The 18,761-nt window shown below is 45.8% G+C and overlaps 1 protein-coding gene across 2 annotated transcripts in view; it reads right to left on the reverse strand.

Moving 5' to 3' along the window:
• CPSF4 (cleavage and polyadenylation specific factor 4) overlaps window positions 1–18,761 on the reverse strand; it is a 96,216-nt gene that overhangs the window by 8,037 nt on the left and 69,418 nt on the right. The window lies entirely within an intron of this gene.

Below are 18,761 nucleotides of genomic sequence, written 5' to 3' on the forward strand. Positions count from 1 at the left end.
CACCTTTTATTTCTTGTAAGTTAAGGAATGCCTCAAATTTCAAATTCTTTTTTGCAAAACACATTTACTTAGACTAATTTCACACCTTGATAACTGTACCAAACACAAATCACCAATTTTATTTTAAAAGAATTGATGGTCTAACCCACAATACCGCAGATCTATCAATTTATGAAGATATATAAGACTTGTACTAACCATCATTCTCACCACTTAAAACTAATTCACATAGCTATTAAGTCATAGACGAGCCTTTCCCTTTAGAATTCGGTTAGGGATGTTGCTTGCTGCAGTTTTATGATCCAACTTAGTTCAACACCGTATTTGCCCCTAAAAGTTGTACTCACAGGTTCCTGAATGCCACAGATCAGGACTGGCATAAGGTGTCATTTGCTTTAAATGATCTGGCTTTTAATCACCAAAAGATCTACTTTTTAAAAGATTAGATTTTTAAAAATCCCTAAAATCTGGGTCTTTCATGACCCTGAACATAACTCAGCAGCTTGAGAGTCTGTGAGACGATGAGACTCATTGGCGGAGACTCCCAGTCTCATTAATGAGCCGGGAGGTCCTATTTAAAATGATGGTGGTCCCCAGTCTGCTGTACGTGCTGCAAAACACAATGTATCAGAACGCAAATACTGTCTTCAAGACAATTGATGGAGAAGTCTACAATGGGACGGGGGGGCCTGAGCACTGTGCTGATAAAACTACAACAAGGAGTATATGAAGGCAGACTAACGATCCTCGATGTTAGGGGCTACTATCTGGTGTCCCAACTAATAAACATCAATGACTGGGTCTTCTTGCCGGCATACCGGGTAGATAGGCAAGCTATGGGAAACAGGGGCTACTTGGCTACCCTGTATTGTAAGGAAACAGAGAGACATCCTTCACATGCAGACAGTAAGACTAGCTTGGTGGGAGACCATGAAGAGAGTAGGGTGGGAAGCAAAACTGACCGAACAGACCCCACTCTGGGAAAAAGACATGCTGAGGGAAGTAGGGCAGCTACAGGGATTCCAGAAATAGAATCTTCTAGGGATAGAATGGCTGGGGGACATATGGAAAAAAGGTTATATGCTTAACTTTGAAGTGTTACAAACCGAATACCAACTAGCAGAATCCGAAAGGTTTAGTTATCTCCAACTTAGACACGCCCTGAAGAAACACATAGGAGAGGAGGATTTACTACCAGAATACTCCAGCTGGAGGACAGACTATTGCTAGACCCGAAGATAGATAAGGCAGTCCCTTACCAACCGGAACATTATTAATAATTCCCAGGACCCTTTGGTCCCTTTGAGGGAGGCATGGCAGTCAGACCTCAGACGAGGATTGGAGGGAGGCCATCCAGAGCCCCAGGGAAATAGCCATAAGGGCGAGGTTCAGGTTGATTCAGCTCCGGATCCTACATAGGTCCTATGCCCCTAGAATGCTTCCACATCAGCTGGGATGGAGTGACACATATCACTGCATCAGAGGGTGTAGAGAGAAAGGAACTTTTTCCCCCCGCCACTGCCCTCTGTATTATTACTGTTTACTTGGTTCCTTGATTGGGATTCTAGTGATCTGCATTTGTCTTTTTTTTATTTTTGCTTTCTCATTTTTTTCAGATATGTATTGGTTTTTGCTTTTTCTCATCTGTTGTGCATCTTTAATTGCAATAAAATACAAAAACAAAAAAAGAAAGGAACTTTTTCCATATACTCCGGACTGGTAATGAACTACAGAGCTACTGGAGTGGAGTGACTCAGATCATGACAGAGGTAGTGGGGAAAAGGGTTTCCATGGACGCAAGGTTGCTCCTCTTGGGGGTAGTGGGCAAATTAATTGGCTCACACACACCAAAACATGGCTGATGCTGGCGGCTGGAGTAGCCAAAAAGAACATTGTTAAAAATTGGGTGGGAGCACTCAACCGCCACAAATTGAAAACTGTGGGGGGGGGGGGGGGGGGGGGGTGATCTACATTGGTGTCCTCAGGCAGAAAAAACAGTTTATCAAAGTAGATGCCCGACCAAATGGGAAAATATCTGCCCGTGAGACATTTAGGGTGGAAACAGAGTAAAAGTTAAAAGGGAGAGTGCTATATAAAACACAGATCATGGAACGAATGACTGTAACATTGCCTATATGTGATGTGTAACTGTTCCTGCTATGTACCCGACCGGCATTACTCAGTGTCTAAAGTATTGTAAAGGTATAGCAAAGCTAGATTTAATAAAAAGAAATCTAAAAAAAAAATAATCTGGGTCATCCTCTATATCGACTGTCCCATGAATAGACACAGGCATCTTGCTCACGGGAAATAATTTTTGGGTAGGCATGCACTTTGTACATTTGTCTCAATTAATCAAGAAAGGTAAATAAACGCACAAATAACGAAAGGCCCATGTTAATTCACAAACAAGGGAGAGCAAAGACAGCTTCACTGCAGTGCCCTCCATGATGTGTTTCTTGACAGTTCCTAGCTTGCAGAAGATGCATTCAAATTGCATGCCCATTAAATTGTGGCCTAATTTCCTTGCATCCAAAAGGATGCTTTAATGTAGTTTTAGAAAAAATGTTGTCATTAAGGGCAGCTATGACTTTCAGAAACTATTAAAATAGACAAGTTTAGAACAGTTTAGAGGATATAGATGTGAGAAAGTGCCTCTTTTGTCATGGTTAGCCCCCACTTTTTGCCTGGAAATGGATATGGTTTTGATTGTAGTGCCCAGGGTCCCTTGCCAACCAGGTCCCCGGTGCCAGGTCCCTAAAAACCTATCCACAATTGGTACGTCTGCCCCCTGTAAGTCCCTAGCAAATGGTACCCTGGGTACCTAGGGCCTGGAAGATGAAAATGGTCCCCTGGTACCCCTTCAATAGGACCATGCCAGTGCCCTTGCAGCTGCCCCTGTGAGGTGAAAAACGTGTAAGTCGGCATGGCTCCCAGCCTGGGTGCTATGTCAGCCACCCATCTAGCAGGCCTTACACCCCCAAGGCAGGGTGCACTATACCACAGGTGAAAGCATATCTGCAGATTCCCCTACAACACTTAAGTCAATTCTTAAATATTGTAAGTGCTCGACAAGTCATAAGGAGTACATCAGCTGGAAACTCGACAACTTCTCTAGCACCATGAGGTCTTCACTGAAACCAGGAGTGTTTGGTATCAGACAACACCTTGTAATAAATCCACACTGATGCCAGTGGGAGATTTATTAAACCATGTACTCGGAGTGTGCCTCAGATGTCACCTGAAAACCTACCGACCCTGGTGTGGTCACGGACTGGCTTAAGGCAGCCTGCCGCACACAGATTTTTTTGACCCCTCAGTGGACAGCCTCTGCCCCCTGGACCAGAAACAATGCACATCCTGGGCAGAGGTGTCATATCTTCTACCCCAGGATGGGCACAGTGCTCGCAGGGGAAGCATCAAAGGCCTGCAGCCTTTGTACATCGATCCCCAGTCTCTACTACAGATAGCAGCCCCCCCGGTTTACACCCCTACTTTGAGTGGGAAACCCTTTTTTTAAAAATGTTTTTTATTAAAGAACCAGAAGCAGCATAAGACAAACAAAGGTTCAATTTAAACAGTAAATAAAAAGGAAAAACACAGATAATAAAGAAAAAAGAACAAAAAGCTTCAAGAATGGATACATTATACATACATTTAAGAACTATGGAGCTGAATACTAAGACTAAGAGCTACTAAATAGCATAAGAACAAAGAAATTATAGCAGTACTAACAAACAGAATCTTGTATACATCAGCCAATTCCACTAGGGATTATCCCAGCTTTCCATTTCGAGACTGCCCGCCAGGTTTCCTCCCCTCGTAGCCTTGCTTTAAAGCCTCTAGTAGCAAATTTGGCTGATTCGTAGCTGTACACTGCTAAGAAACGGGCTAACCACATCTGAAAGCTGGGTGGGGAAGCTTCCTTCCAACAGGCGGACAAAATTAATTAACCTCAGTACCGCTGTGCCAATAAACAACAATCTTTCTTCAGTTTTTGAAAGTTTTAAAGAGTTGTCAAAACCTAAAACAAATAGGGTATCAGACTCGGGGAGTTTAGGACAAAATAGTTTTTCCCAAAAAGAAGCTATCATACTTTTTATAACAATGAGCTCTGAACAGTTGCTAAACATATGGGCAAGAGTCGCGGGTCCTTGTGAACATCGCGGACACAAATCACTCTCTCTTTTGCCTCAAGCAAAAAGTTTGGCCGGGATAAAATAAAGATCGAATACTGTCTTGAAAAGTTGTGCTTTTAGGTTACTGGCCATTAATAATTTATGGCTCAACTCCAAGACTCTGTCTATATCAACGTCTGGATTATTAAGTTTTGCCGCCCATTTGGTTTCCGTTTGTTCAATATCGTCCTGTGTTTCAGTCAGAAGGGTGTCAAAAAAAGTTCCTATCCTAGTATTTGGTCTAACCATTACCTCAATTATTTCAACTTTTGAAAGACACAATGTAGACCCTTTAGCTCTTAGCTTAGCGAACACCTGAGCAAACGTAAGAAAGTCCCCATTAGAGAGACCATATTTCATTTTTAAATCAATAAAAACAGTGTCAAAACCTTTTAACAAAAACTCGTTCACAGTCCTAATACCCAGCCTTTCCCATTTCCTTGCAGTAGAATCAAAATCAAGACCATGTGGAATACTAGAATGCCACAGAGGTGTATAACGGTTGATTTTCCCGATATGCATGCGTTTGGCTACTTTATCCCAAATTCTCCAGGCGCTAATTAGAATTTCTCCCTTAAACTTCTTATAATGGTTTGCCTCAGTCCTTCTTAATAAGCCTTTAGCATCCTGGCCGAGTAAGAGCTCATAAATTGAAGGAATTGACGCTGTAGAGGTCAGACTTTCTCCAGTCGAATCCAAAACCATAGGGGTAAGCGGTTTAAGGAATGCTGCCCAGTGGTAGAAAATCATGTTGGGTAAAGTAAGCCCACCACTATCCAATGGAAGAGACAGAAAAGAATGAGATTGCCTAATCTTTCCATGCTGCCACACAAATTTGGACATGAGGACATTAATCAATGTTAGAACTTTAGGTTCAACAGCTAAAGGAATAGCTCAAAATAAATATAGGCATCTAGGCAAGACATTCCTTTTCAAATAGTTGACCCTGCCTATAATGGAGAGGTAGAGACCGTTTACCCTATCTAAATCACTATCTTTTCCAGGAGCGGATCAAAATTAAGCTTCACTACAAGCTTAGTATTAGAGCAGATGTCTACTCCAAGATAAGTAGCTGTCATGGCTCTTCTTTGATCTGGGCAGACAATATTATCGGTGCATAAGATAACAGTCTTCCCTCTATTAAGAGAATACCCCGAGCAATTGCCATATTCTAAGGCCACTCGCTCAATTTCGTGAATCGCCTCGATCGGGTCAGGTGTTAAAACCGCAATGTCATCGGCATAAGCAAACACCTTTGTCTCAAATTGGTTACAGAGCACTGGTTTAATAATATTACTTTCTAAAAATTTGAGAATTAGGGGATTGATATAGAGAGCGAAGAGTAGGGGCGAAAAGGGACATCCCTGCCTTGTGCCTCTTGCTAAATTAATATGACCAGATTCTGAACCTAACATTAGGAGTTTTGCTTTGGGACCTAGATACATTGACTTGATAGATTTCACAAAGTTAGGGCCAAAATTAATACGTGCCATGACTACCCACAAGAGGTTCCATGAAACACGATCAAAGGCTTTCTCAGCATCAAGTAGGATCATTGACATCTGGCCCCCCGTGACGGACATGGCATCAAATAGGGCAATAGCCCGGCGAGTATGGTCGGTAGTCCCCTTGCTCGGGACGAAGCCATGCTGCCACGGAGAGACCAGATGCTCAATGACCCCAATGAGTCTAACAGCCATCACCTTTGCGTATAATTTAAAATTCGAATTAATCAAGGCTATTGGGCGATAGGTTGTTAATTGCTCGGGTGGTTTCCCCCCTCTTTGGGAAAACAATAATGCTAGCCTCGTCCCAGGAATCTGGAGGAACACCGTTGCACTGAACCCCCAGAAATAAATCATATAGAAGGGGACAATTGTTGACCAAGAATTTTATAAAGATCGATCGGCAATCTATCTGGGCCCGCGGCCTTGCCAGATGCTAAAAGCGATAATGCAGATTCTACCTCAGCCAGCGTGATTTCACTTTCTAACTCTTCCCTGGTGGTATAATCTAGTAGACTAACAGCCTCCGAGTTATTAAGGAGGTTCGCCAGAAAGTAATCAATATCCTTTTCGGTGGCAGCAACTTCTTCTGAATACAGCTTTTGGTAGTATTTTTGAAATTGAAGGATGATATCAACTGCTTGCGAGAAGGTCTGCCCACCGTCTACAATTGTGGAAATGCTATTTATTACGTTTTTTGACGGGTTTGGAATGCAAGCTGCTTGCCCACCTTTTCACCGCTTTCATAAACCTTCCTCCTGTAAGCTCTATAGGTTTGGGCAGCTTTCTTGCTAAGATTAGTATTTAACTCAGCCTTTATGACCGCTACCTGGAGCATCTGGCTACTAGCATCTTTACCCTGTGTGATTAAAGAAGTCTGGTCTCCCTCAGCTTTAGCCAGCGCTGACACCATTAACTCATGGTCTTTTCTTGATTTGGTTCTGGCGAAATTCTGAAAGCTAATAATCTCCCTCCTTAAGGCGGATTTGTAGGAATCCCACACTGTATTTCTGGAGGCGCTAAACCGATTTATATTCAAAAACTCTTCTGTCCAATTTTTAATATGGGTGATAAACTCATGGTTAGACAAGAGTTTCATATCGAACGACCAGGACCGCCGTTGTGTGTATTGCGAATCGGCTGTGATCCCAAGAATTAGTGCATTATGATCAGAAATTATTCTTGGGGGTTTGTTAATTATTACTTGCGGTGCTAGGTCTCCGGAGACGAACATGTAATCAATCCGAACTTGTTTTTGGTGGGGATGTGAGAAATAAGTATAGCCTGGGTCGTGAGCATTGTTTTGCAGCCACACGTCAATTAAGCCATAGCTACCCAACAATCTTTTAACAGCCCGATACACCCTTGGTTTACGACCAACATATTTCTGTTTGGAGGCAGTGTTACACAACAACGGTATAAGTGAGACGTTAAAATCACCACACACAACTAGTGGGCCCTGCCAGGTGGCCAATTCAGCTTCAAGTACCTCAAAAATTGTTGTATCGTCGTGATTTGACCCATATATGGTACAAATAGTAATACCACAAGCGAGTTTAACAATAGCCTATCTACCCTGGGGATCTGAGAGATGACGTACTCCTAAGCCAAGACTTGTTTTTGCTAGGACTGCTACGCCCCTTATGTTCGAAGATTGTGTAGAGGCTATCAATAAATTATACCCCTTCAGATTCAGCCATGATCTCTTAACCCATGGGACATGAGTCTCCTGAAGACAGAGTATATCAACAGGATTTAATTTCAATAGCGCAGCCATTCGCCGTCGTTTATCACCAGATAAGAGCCCTCCAACGTTCGAAGTTTGGACACTTAATCTACCCATTACTTATAGGAAAAGATAGTAAGATCACTTTGAACAAATACAATTTTAATTTAGGACGTTGCTCCAGTTCAGATTCTTTTCCATTTATTTTCCCCTTACTTAAGCCTCTTGCTGACAAAACTGGTTCTTTTTTTTTTAGCTTTTTCTCCCCCAAACCCACCCCCACTCCCCCTTCACTGCCTCCCTCCCCACCCTACCCTCACACACTCCCTTGCAACCCCCCACCCCAAACAGTAGGCAATCAGACTCAACCAGAGTCTGGGTGATGCAGTTACAGCACAACATCTAAGCTACCGCCATCTAGTGTGTCAAAAATGAAATAATAAATGAATACCCAGAAAAGGGAAAAAAGAGGCCACCAATACTAGCAACATACAATTAAGTGTTAAATGACAGCCCTATAATGTTTCCATGCCTCCCACCATAACCATATCATAATCATATCCTAATGAAATGTCTGCATTTATCAAAAATTGGAGCTATCCAAGCCGGATAATCAAACCGAAGATCATTGAAAAGAAACACGAGTGAGCAATCGTCATTAACATGAATCATTTCTGAGTCAGTTCATCGAGATATGCCTTTGCTTTGATTTCGGAATGAAAGAATTTTGTGTGGCCACCCAATACAATTTTAAGCTTCGCAGGGTTGTTAAAGTATGCTTGGGCACCTTTATCTTGGAACGGTTTGATCAGAGAGCGGAGCCGCCACCGTCTCTCCACAGTTGCGTGGCAAAAGTCTGGTCTTGTGAAATAAGAGAGCCCATTATATACCAACTTATGGTCTGGTCTCGCTTTCTCAGCCACCGTCTGCCTTCACAAAAAAATTCCAAAATAAACTAAAATGGCTCGGGGATACACCCCGGGTTTAGGTGGCAGGTTAAAAAGGCATCCGGTGGGCACGTTGGATTTCGACATCCCAATTCCAGTTCTTAAGTTCAGGCATAGACTCTCTGAATAGTTTTATTACAAAGGCTCGAGCATCCTCCCCCTCCATTTTTTCTGGAATTCCCAGAATACGCAAATTATTACGTCGCTGCCGATTTTCAAAATCCTCCAGCTTCCATTTAATGTCTAGGAGTTCGGCTTCCTGAAGTTTAATTCGCTCAGAGTTCAGAGTGGCCTCTTACTAGTTCCTCATAACCCTGGCTTCCATCTCGGTGACTCTTTCACCTACCAGGTTGCAGGACTTGGAGAGTTTCCTGACAACTCCTTGCATTTTACGAAGTGCAGCCCATGATCTCTTACTGTCCAAAGCGGTCTCTTCCCTATGTGCTGCAATAGCCTGTAAAATGGTTTCCACTGCTGAGTGCGATATCTCCGAGGTAGCTGAGTTTGTAGGCCCCCCCCAGATGTAACAACGGATTAGAAATGGAGTGGTGATCGGCCGGACCACACTGTTTAAGTCTGGATGTTGATTTGGGTTTGGCTCTGACAGTGTTAGCGTTCAAGCTCTCCTCACAGTAGCTGTCCTCGGAAGAACTAAGCAGAGGTTCCGATTCAGACTCTTCATCTTCCGAGCCCTCTATAGAATCGCAGTCATCCAACCATTCTCCCACAAAATTGATTCCATTCTCATCAGAAAAAGAGTAAAACTCGCTAGGCTCTTTATCCTTCTCCTCAAGTAGATGAACCTTTGAAGAGCTTTACCCTGACGTGTGTTTGTTTAACACTTGATTCCCAACCATCAGGCCAGAGTTGTCAGTGGGTTGGATGGGTGGGGGTGAGCTTGGGAGCCCAACAGATATGGCTGGTATAGGTATAATCGGCAGTCCCGTAGATAACACCTATGTTGAATGCTTTACCCCAAGCAAAGTTACTTCACCTTGTACCCCCAACACATTTTCCCCTGCCCCTGAAAACAACATACAGCGCCCTTCCAATTCTTGAACCACACCAACACCACCAACAGAGATCCCACCAGGTGTAATGGATTGGGCAAACTCAGCTGCATCGGTGCTACTTACAGTTATGGGGACTGTTGGGGGGCCGTAGTAGTAGAAGTAGAGGTAGCTCCAACCATAGAGTTAATAGTGGTATTCAGCTGAGGCTCAGGCTCAGGTGTTGCTGTGGGAGCCCCAGAATTACAAATGTTTACTCCCGGACTATGCATTGTTTCCTCGTTAGCGGGGCTGTTCAAAGTGTCTTGGGTAGCCTCCTTTCCAAGGTCTTTCTGCGATCTGCTCTGCGCTCTCTTTTTTAGAAACAAGTCCAATACTGTGCCCCCGGTGGTACTCAATTTTCTTCTAGCGGCATGGGCGTCTTGTCTCGGGGAGTGTTCTGAGGAGGCTTGCTGTTTTCTAGTCTTGGACTTCCCTGTATTAGAAAGGGTGTTGCCTCCTTCCTCATCGTCCAGTGATTCCTCCTGTTGCTGCCGCTCAGCCTCTTTGCAGAAGATTCTGGCAGCCTTTGCTACCCGGGCTCTAGACGCTGCAGCTGAGGCAGCCGTTTTCGGGGGCATAATTACTGCAGGATCCAGTAGCTCCGCAGTAAACACACGAGCAACAAAAATGAAATTGTAGCACTGCCCCCGTTAAGCAGTCGGTGGATACAGTGTAGCCGCTATAGTACAGCCACGGCCGTGGTTGCTGTGATTGTGGTTGTTGTGGCTGCGAATATGGGCGGAATCCTTTCGGCGGAACTGGAGCCGGAGCTTTTGCTGGAGCTGCAGCAGAAGGAAGCTGATAGGTTACGGCACTGCAGTGCAGGGTCAGCGGCTGTCCCGTGATACTGAGAGAGCAAGGGAGTTGTGGCTGATCTTGTGAGACCCCCAGAACTATGCCGGCTACAAACCACGGTAAGACCAGTTGTGCAAGTAAAGCGACGGGCAGAAATTTTCACCCCCGTGATTTTGCAAAGGAGTAGTCACTTAGTTGGGTTCAAAATTCACACACGGGAACGAGGCGTAGTGGAGCGGAGCCATGTCTCTCCCTCCTTCTTCCTTCCCTGGAACGTGGAGCGGAGCTCAGGCGTGGTGCTACTTCGCGGTCTACGGACAGACCGCCATCTTGCCCCTTTGAGTGGGAAACCCAGTGGGAAATTTAGAAAGACTAGGAGGTGTGCTCACCTTTGCCAACTCCACTCCTCAGGTGGAGGAGAAGTTAAGCATACTTTTCAGTCCCCTCCATCTTGAAGATGAGGGGGCACTTCCAATCAGGGCTAGGACTATGCCCCCTCCCACAGGAGGGTGGCATAATAGGGGGTGCAGTCACATCAGGTGAGGTGCCCTTTGGCCCTACCTGTTACTCCCTTAAAACGCCCCCTAAATCTAGTATTTAGGAGGCTCCCTCAGACCTTTAAACTAGTTACCTGTGACCTAAGAAGGAAGACGAAGAGTCCATGCAGCGAAGGCTTAAAACTACGGACTTGGCCCCGCCCTACAGGCCTGTCTCCAGCTTCAAAGAACCTGCGAGAAGACATCACCTGTCCTGTAGCCAGCAACTTCCAGAAACCTGAAGAAGCCTGCCTGAACTTTGACAAAGACTTGAACTCACAAATATCCAATACAAAGGACTCTGGTGCCCTGCTGATCCACAAGTCCTGATCACTCTGCACGAGACACCTACGGCCCATGTCCAGGTGGCCCACTGACCCAGAATAGGTTCCCCAGCGATGCGGACCTCGAGTCCAGCATTTGCTGACTCCTCTTGGACTACACGACGCTGCCTGCAGCTTGAATCCGTAGGCTCCCCCCAACAGCGAGTGGCTCCGGTAAAAAGAATCAGACGTCTAAAGGCACCCCCTGCACCCGAAGACCCTGGGCCTTGGTGAGCTGAATCGTCCGTGCCCGTATGACCCCCCTACATCTCTACTTACTAACTATAACTGCTGAACATCTCTGGTTTTGTATGAGTGAAATGTCAGCCTAACTACAACAGCCATGTAATCCTTGGCTCTTGAAGGTCCCAGGAGGGCCAACTTGCCCTCCTGTTACCTCGAGTAAGAACCACACAGCTAGATTGCTGAGAGGTCGTCAGAGGCCATGCCCCCTTTCTCCACCACTCTGCAACTGCACCACCTAGTGCACTGCAGATTGGGGGAAGAAGTCCACTTCAGTCCATAGGCCCTCAAGAGGCAAGGGGACCTCATCCCCCCACCAGCAGTGCGCCGAGATGCTTATTTGCAGTGTGGTTGAGAAAGGGGGCAAGTTTTTAGCAATAAAAAAACAAGTAAAGGATACAGTGGAAAACTATTTACTTTTCACTTTCGGAGACCGCTATTTGAGCCTCAATAGTTTTCAAAGAGCATGCCGGTAGGAAGAGTACAGGTCTTTCATCTAAGGAGGTAAGTGCTCTGATTGCTGTGTCACTTTCAAATTCTAGTTTCCCCCTTTCATAACAGTCTTTGTTGTGACGCTGATTCCCGAACTAGCTTTGGAAAGAGGAGTCAGTTTTCACATTGTTGCAAATCCAGTCACACTGTTCATTGCGAGGCGTCAGAGTTGGATCATTCACTTCGCTTATGCCAACCTACTTAATGCTGCTTTCATGTTTGGTGTATGGGTTGTATTATTCAATTGGTTGGTAATGCTATGGGATTTTTTGGGTGCAGAGATGTGACATTATTTGTTTCATGTTCTTTTGCACCAACATCCTGGAAAAGCAAAACACACTTGCTCTGCATCTCCAAATCTGCAAGCACCCTTGAGTTTTTATGATGCCTTCTTCAGCCTTTGAAGTAATGCACTCCTCTTGGAACTTGATGAGCCCTATCTAGTCAGGTGTCACAGGCTTGCAAGGATGCCTGTGAACAGCTCTTGCACATAAGGTCCAACCTCTTCATTGGCTATATACCTTGCATATGAAGTATAGGTCTTCTTTCTTTTTAACATAAGATGTTATTGAGGAGAAAAGCAGAGTCAAAAAATCAGTCATAAACAGTATTTGTAAGACAATACAGAGAGCAAGCAAAGCACAAATCTGCGCAAAATTTGACTTATGGGCCCAGCACGGGACATAGCCAGTTCAGACGTAGGAGAATCACAGAGTTCGCCACGGTATCTATTCCAATGTCCCCACTTCGTGTCCCACTTCTTAGGGCAGCCTCTAATTTTGTATACAGTTTTCTCAGCAATCATGCAGCGGTCCATCTCAGCCACCCAGCCCACCACCAACAGCTAGTCCGGGTAGCCCCACTTCATTGCAATGGAATGTTTAGCCAACAGAAAACCCAGCGCTGCCCACTGAAGTTCTAGGTCATTCAAGTCAGTAGCCCCCCATATGTTGAGGACACATTCCCTAGGTGATGCTGAGAGAGGCTTACCCAGGGACCTACTCATCTTTCGGACCACACCACTCCAGAACTGTTGCACCACCGTACAAGTCCCAAAGGATGTGATAGAAGGTGCCAGGCAGGCCACATCCCTGCAGGCACAGTGTATCAGGGCGTCTTCCAATTTTGGCCAAGGTAAGAGCGGACATGTAAGCCCTGTGTAAAACCTTCAATTGGATCAGTCTGAACCTATGACAGATAGCCGATTCTCTAGGGACATTAGGGCTGAGCGCCAATCCTCCTCCTCCAAGGGACCCAGGTCTACCTCCCACTTGGTCCGCAATGACTGAAATGCATCAGGGAGGTTATTACAAAGCTTTCGATAGGTGTAGGAGATGTCATTCTCGGGGAGGGGTTCGGATAGTAACCGATCTTCCAGGGGGGAGGTCGCAGGTATGGAAGTGAGGTCCGGGACGGCAGCCATAATGGCGTGTTTGATTTGCATATAACGGAAAGATTCTGTGAGTGCAAGGGAGTATTTGGCCTGGAGGTCACTAAATGTCAATAGTTTACCCTTATGAAGAAGATCCCCCACTTCCGAAATCCCTATAGTATCCCACTTGTCGAACCCCTGGAGGAAGCAAAGGGATCCCAGGCACTGTGACGACCACAAGGGTGGTGCCTTAGTGATCCTATCCGTCCATCCCAGACGTTTGTTGGCCCAGTGCCATATTGCGACCGTGTGCGCCATGGGTCCGAGATACCTATTCTTAGTCGGTTTGCTGTACAGGGCCCCCAGATACCGTTCCCGTCCAGTTTGACATTTATCGAGGAGGAAGGCCGGATTCAGAGGCGAACCATGAACCCAGCGGTAAAGAGCTACCAATTGCGACGCCCAATAATAGAGGCGGAGGTTGAGTAAGGCTATGCCTCCATCATATCAACCCTGAAAAAGTCTGCAAAGGGCAATACGGGCCGCCTCACCATCCCACAACAAGAGACGTAGCTCACTCTTCACCGTGCGGAAGTAGGAGTCTGGTACTAGGAAGGGGCAGTTCTGCAAAACATATAGGAAGCTCGTGAGCGCTAGCATTTTGAACAATGCCGCTCTGCCTGGGAGGGAGAGCGGGAGGGACCGCCAGTGGGCAACGTCACGGTGGAGTCTACGTAAAGGACCCAACAGGTTGCGATCATAGAATACTTTAGGGTCGGGCGTGATATGGATACGGGAGGTATTGAAAGCCCTCCGTGGCCACTGCAATGGAAAACCCCCGGGGTAGGCGGGGCGGGGGACCATGGAGCATGTATAGCGTGGATTTGGTCCAATTAATCGAATACCCCGAGTATTTCCCAAAATTGGTTAGAACATGGAATAAGCTGTTTACAGAGGATCAGGGGATAGACACATATATCAGGATGTCGTCAGCATATAGGGAAATGTTGTCCGTTATGTCTTCAGTCAGGAGAGGCCTCTGATGGAGACGTCAGTACGGACCCAGTGGGCTAGAGGTTCAAGGGTGAGGGCGAACAACAGCGGAGACAAGGGGCATCCCTGTCTGGTTCCCTGTGGAAGGGAAACCGCCGAGACGTATGGTTGTTGACCTGAACCTGGCCCCAGAGGTCTGTATGGAGGAGTCTCACCCAGCTAATGAATTGGGGTCCGAAACCAAAACTATCAGGACCTCGAAGAGATAGGGCCATTCAAAGGATAGGTCTTTTTGATTGGTTCTCACCGACGGCCTATCAAACATTTATTGCCATCTCTTGGATGGCGTCCTATTTATGGGCTTATTTTGATGAGGTTGCATGCAGATCACAGACCCATCTTCCCCACCTATGTAATGCTATTAGTGATTTCAGATAGTGATTTAGAAAAACCATACAGAGGATTTAATAGATCAGCGTTCGGTGCTGGACTATAACAGCCGGTGTCTAAAAGGCATGCTGTATGCTCTCTGCATGTGAAAGGAAGACAATGGTTTACATACAAGGTATTTAATGTTGAATGAGTATTGCTCCTGCTGCCTTGGAGGTTTCATGACTGCGGAAGTAGATGGCTCAGAAAAGTTGTTCTACATTTTGAGGACACACAAATCAAATGGGGCCTCTGCAATGCCTAAACAGTATTGATAGTGCCCCCTTCTCTGCCAACAGCTGTGTTTCCATATTATCATGGGAGTGGCACTGCTTCACTTGGTCATACGGCACATGGATCAGACTGCTCCCTCCATCACACAATATACACCACAGGCAACCATCACCACGGTGACTCCCACAGAGTTGTGGTGGCAAATAATGAATTTGCCTCTATCTGCCAAGAGCTCTGCTGATTCTGGTACTCTGCCAGTCAAACCAGCGGGTGGGGGGGTAGGGCAATGGTGGGCGAGGGCAACTTGTCCATTCAAATAAGGACCCGCTGAAAGTTCAAGAGCTTGCAGGTGTAATGGCTTACTGGTTCAATGCATAACTGTAGGAAGCTGGCTCTGTATATACTATACCAAAGTACAGTATAGTGTGCACACAGTCCAGTGGGTCCCTAAAGGCTTACGGAGGTAAAAGTAGATAACACCTTACTCACTATTTGTGGTATTGTGAGCGAGCAGTAAGGCTTTATCAGAGGGTAGTTGTAAGCATTTATTGTACACACTCAGGCAAGAAATGACTGAAGACTGAACTCAGACCAACTGTTTGCTTAAAAACTATTTCTTTAGTTGCATTTTATTTTGAAAGCCAAGCAGGACTTGGTACAGGTAAGTAAAATGTTACTTTTCAAGACAGGTTGATAAGAAAATGCATGCTGAATTAAATTAAATGTTTTGCAAACCTGTAACAAAGTCAAAGAGTTGTTATTTTGATTTTTGTAATTACTTTTAGATTACTTTTTCTACTCAGTGAGGTATGCCTAGATAGCACAATGGGATATTTCCTAGACAAAGGTGAGTAAAGCACTTTGACATTAAAACGCAGTTGCTTGGGTTTCCATACAAACTCAACACAGAACTTTTTCAGAGGAAAAACAGTTAATGCAATCTTATGGAGGAAAATGTGGTTAGCAGTTTGCAGATAAGCAATCGGTGTTGAGGGTTCAGGTCTGGGGTTAGAACAAGGGTTTCCCCAGGGTCAAGGAAGCACTCAAAGAGCACCCTTAGCGGCACATGGGCGGCAGGGTGCAGAGTGCTGAGGCCCAATGTTTGCCTATGGGGCTAGGGGGCCGTCGGTTGGTGCCTGCTCTCGGGCAAGCCGCTGGGTTGAGCGTGCAAAGCTCTTAGGGTTAAGCTCAGGGCAAAGGGGGATCCGAGTTAGCACACAAGGTGCACTCACAGTGGCACAGGGGCGGCCGGGTGCTGTAATGGCGTCAGGTGCCCTGTTTTCACTAGGAGATCTCCGATCGGAACAAAGGCTGCAGACTCTGGCAGAAAGGCTTTCTAGAGAGAATCACCAGTTGGAGAGGAAAGTTAGGATGCAGGGAAATGCCTGGGCACAGTTGGTTGTGCCACTCAAGGCCATGGGGCCTTGGGTACAGGGATGTCTTTAGATGTCGGGTTTCCTTACCAGTTCCGGTAACATTCAGGGGGACCCTCCAGATAGAGGCTGCAGGCGTCGTCAGGAGGCTTGAGGTAGGTCAGGGATCACTAGATCCAAGGTCAGGTTCGCTGGAGGACCTCCCCCTGGTGTCGGGCCACTTGAACTCAGGCAGTGGGTGTCGGGTGCAGAGTGGTGCAGACTGTGGGTGTCTGGTGTAGAGTGGTGCAGACTGGGTTATTTGGCCGGTGCCAGAGTCTGGTTCTTGAGCAAGTCCGGTGCCCACAGGAGACAGAGTCTTTGCAGGGAAGGCAGGGTTCTGGGAGGCTGCTGGCTATGCCGGGATTCCGCTGGAGCAGGTCGAGGTTGGGACAGGCCACTAGGGCTGGGGTCAAGACAGTTTGTGTCCTCCTCTTCTTCCTTCAGCATGGCTCTTCGGTCCTTCTTCTTGCTTGTCTGACATGTGGGTTCAGGGCTTCCCCCTAAATAGTGTATTTAGGGGGTCTTTTAGGAGTCTCGAGGTAGTAGCCAATCGGCTGCTGACCACACTTAGTGTGCTCACCGCACGTGGGGGAGTGGGCACAATCCATAATCCTGATTGGAGAGCACTGAGGTGGGCTTCACCTCACCTCCCCCACCTAAGGAGTGGGGTTGGCAGAGGTAGGCACACCTTCTGGGCTGGTCTATTTTTCCCGCCTGTCTTGCCACCGAAAAGGGTGAGACAGGAAGGGGGTCTGCTCTTTATAGCAGGAGAGGTTGGGGGTCGCATTGATAAAGGCAGCAAGGCCTTTGAAGCTCCCCTGCCACATATGGCTCTTCCTGACCTAGGGAAGGTGTGACAACATCTTTCTAGTAAAGGCTTTGTTTCTGGGCCCAGGGAGCGAAAGCTCCCACCCCAGGGGTCCAGAAACGTGTCTTGTGGTGGCAAGCTGGTGTTTACAAGTCAGGGAACCCACCAGAGGTTGGTCGTTTTTCAGGGGGCACCTCTAAGATGCCCCCTGAAAGCATTGTATAATAAATCCCACCCTGCCATCAGTGTGAGTTTATTATGCTGAGAGGTTTGCTACTAAACTTCCCAGAATTCAGTAAAGCCACTACGGTGCTGTGGAATGCGTAATGACAAACTCACAGACAATATGCTCTTTATGGCTTTACTGCACTTACAATGTCTAAGAATGGACTTGGAAATTGTAGGGGTTCAGTGCTCATGCAACTGTACCCTCACCAGTGGTATAGTGCACCCAAAATAGAGGGGTGACTTTCATATACCACAGGCAGTGGTTTGCAGGCATGGCACACTGGTATGTATGCCATTTTGACTCGTCACTTTTCTCTACTCTACACCAAAACACAAAGCCTGCAATGGCAGTGTGTTAAAGTACAGGACTTGTAAGGGTTACACAATATGTTCTGCAGCCATTAGAGGCCTTACGGTCACAGGGCCCTTGGTAGCTATCAACCATTTACAAGAGTTTTACATGTGATTTACATGTGACCAGAGAGGTGCCAATTGGGAGTATAAATGTACAGTTTTGGAAAAAAGTACACAGGCCTTGGGAATCCGATTGGCAGGGATCCAGGGGACATCAAGTCAAAGTGCATCAGAATTCTGGCGAAACTTTGGGGGTTACAGCAACAGAAACCCACTTTCCTACAAAAACCATGCCACTTTTGTATTAAGATTTCAAGCAGTAATACCATATGGAGACTGTGGACCACATTATGGCAAAGGTTCAATTCGAGGAGTCGGAAAGACATCAGGTTTGCCTAGATATGCTGAATGCGATTTGCAAGACCATGGATTAACTGGTCAGTTAAATGGACCATATGGTATCTAATGTGTACCTGTCGTAGCTATCCGTGTTAAGACTTTTAACTGTAAGCCCTCCCTTCATAGCTGGGCAGGATTTGTATCTTTGCACCAGATTTTGAAAACTACTGTATTTGTGGAAATCTTGCTTCTGTGTTGATACATTCAAACACCTCTTGCCTTAAGTTTGTTTCATATGATATCACACTAGCTACTGCTTGCTTGAAAATCAACAAAGTCATGTAATCTTATTTGAGAAGTTGGGAATGAATAGATTGACTATTCTCCTCTAAGTGAGCTATTCTCCTTGGTAAAAGCCTGTGTGATTTCTGCCCGATTTTTCTTTGATTACTGCTGCTTTTAAATAAATACATTTTGCAACTCCTCTCAAACACAGAGTACTGGGTTTTCCTGGACAAGACACAATTACAGAATCATCGTTCTATCAGTTTCCAAATTGACTATCAGGCTATTTTGTTTTAATCCACAGAAATCTTTAGAAACAAAAGAAAAGGAACAGCATTTATTGTGTTGTAATAAATTGAAAAAAATCCAGAAGTCTTTGAATCGGAATACTTCAGCAAGCGGGCATAAAAAGCCCCAGATCAGTTGAGAAGAGGGGGACTAGAACAACAAAGTATGTGGACCCTCAAATTGGAACTGCACTGTTAAGATCTTCCCTTGACGGGTAAA

The sequence above is a fragment of the Lissotriton vulgaris genome, chromosome 10, assembly GCF_964263255.1.
Source record: "Lissotriton vulgaris chromosome 10, aLisVul1.2, whole genome shotgun sequence".
Taxonomy (NCBI): domain Eukaryota; kingdom Metazoa; phylum Chordata; class Amphibia; order Caudata; family Salamandridae; genus Lissotriton; species Lissotriton vulgaris.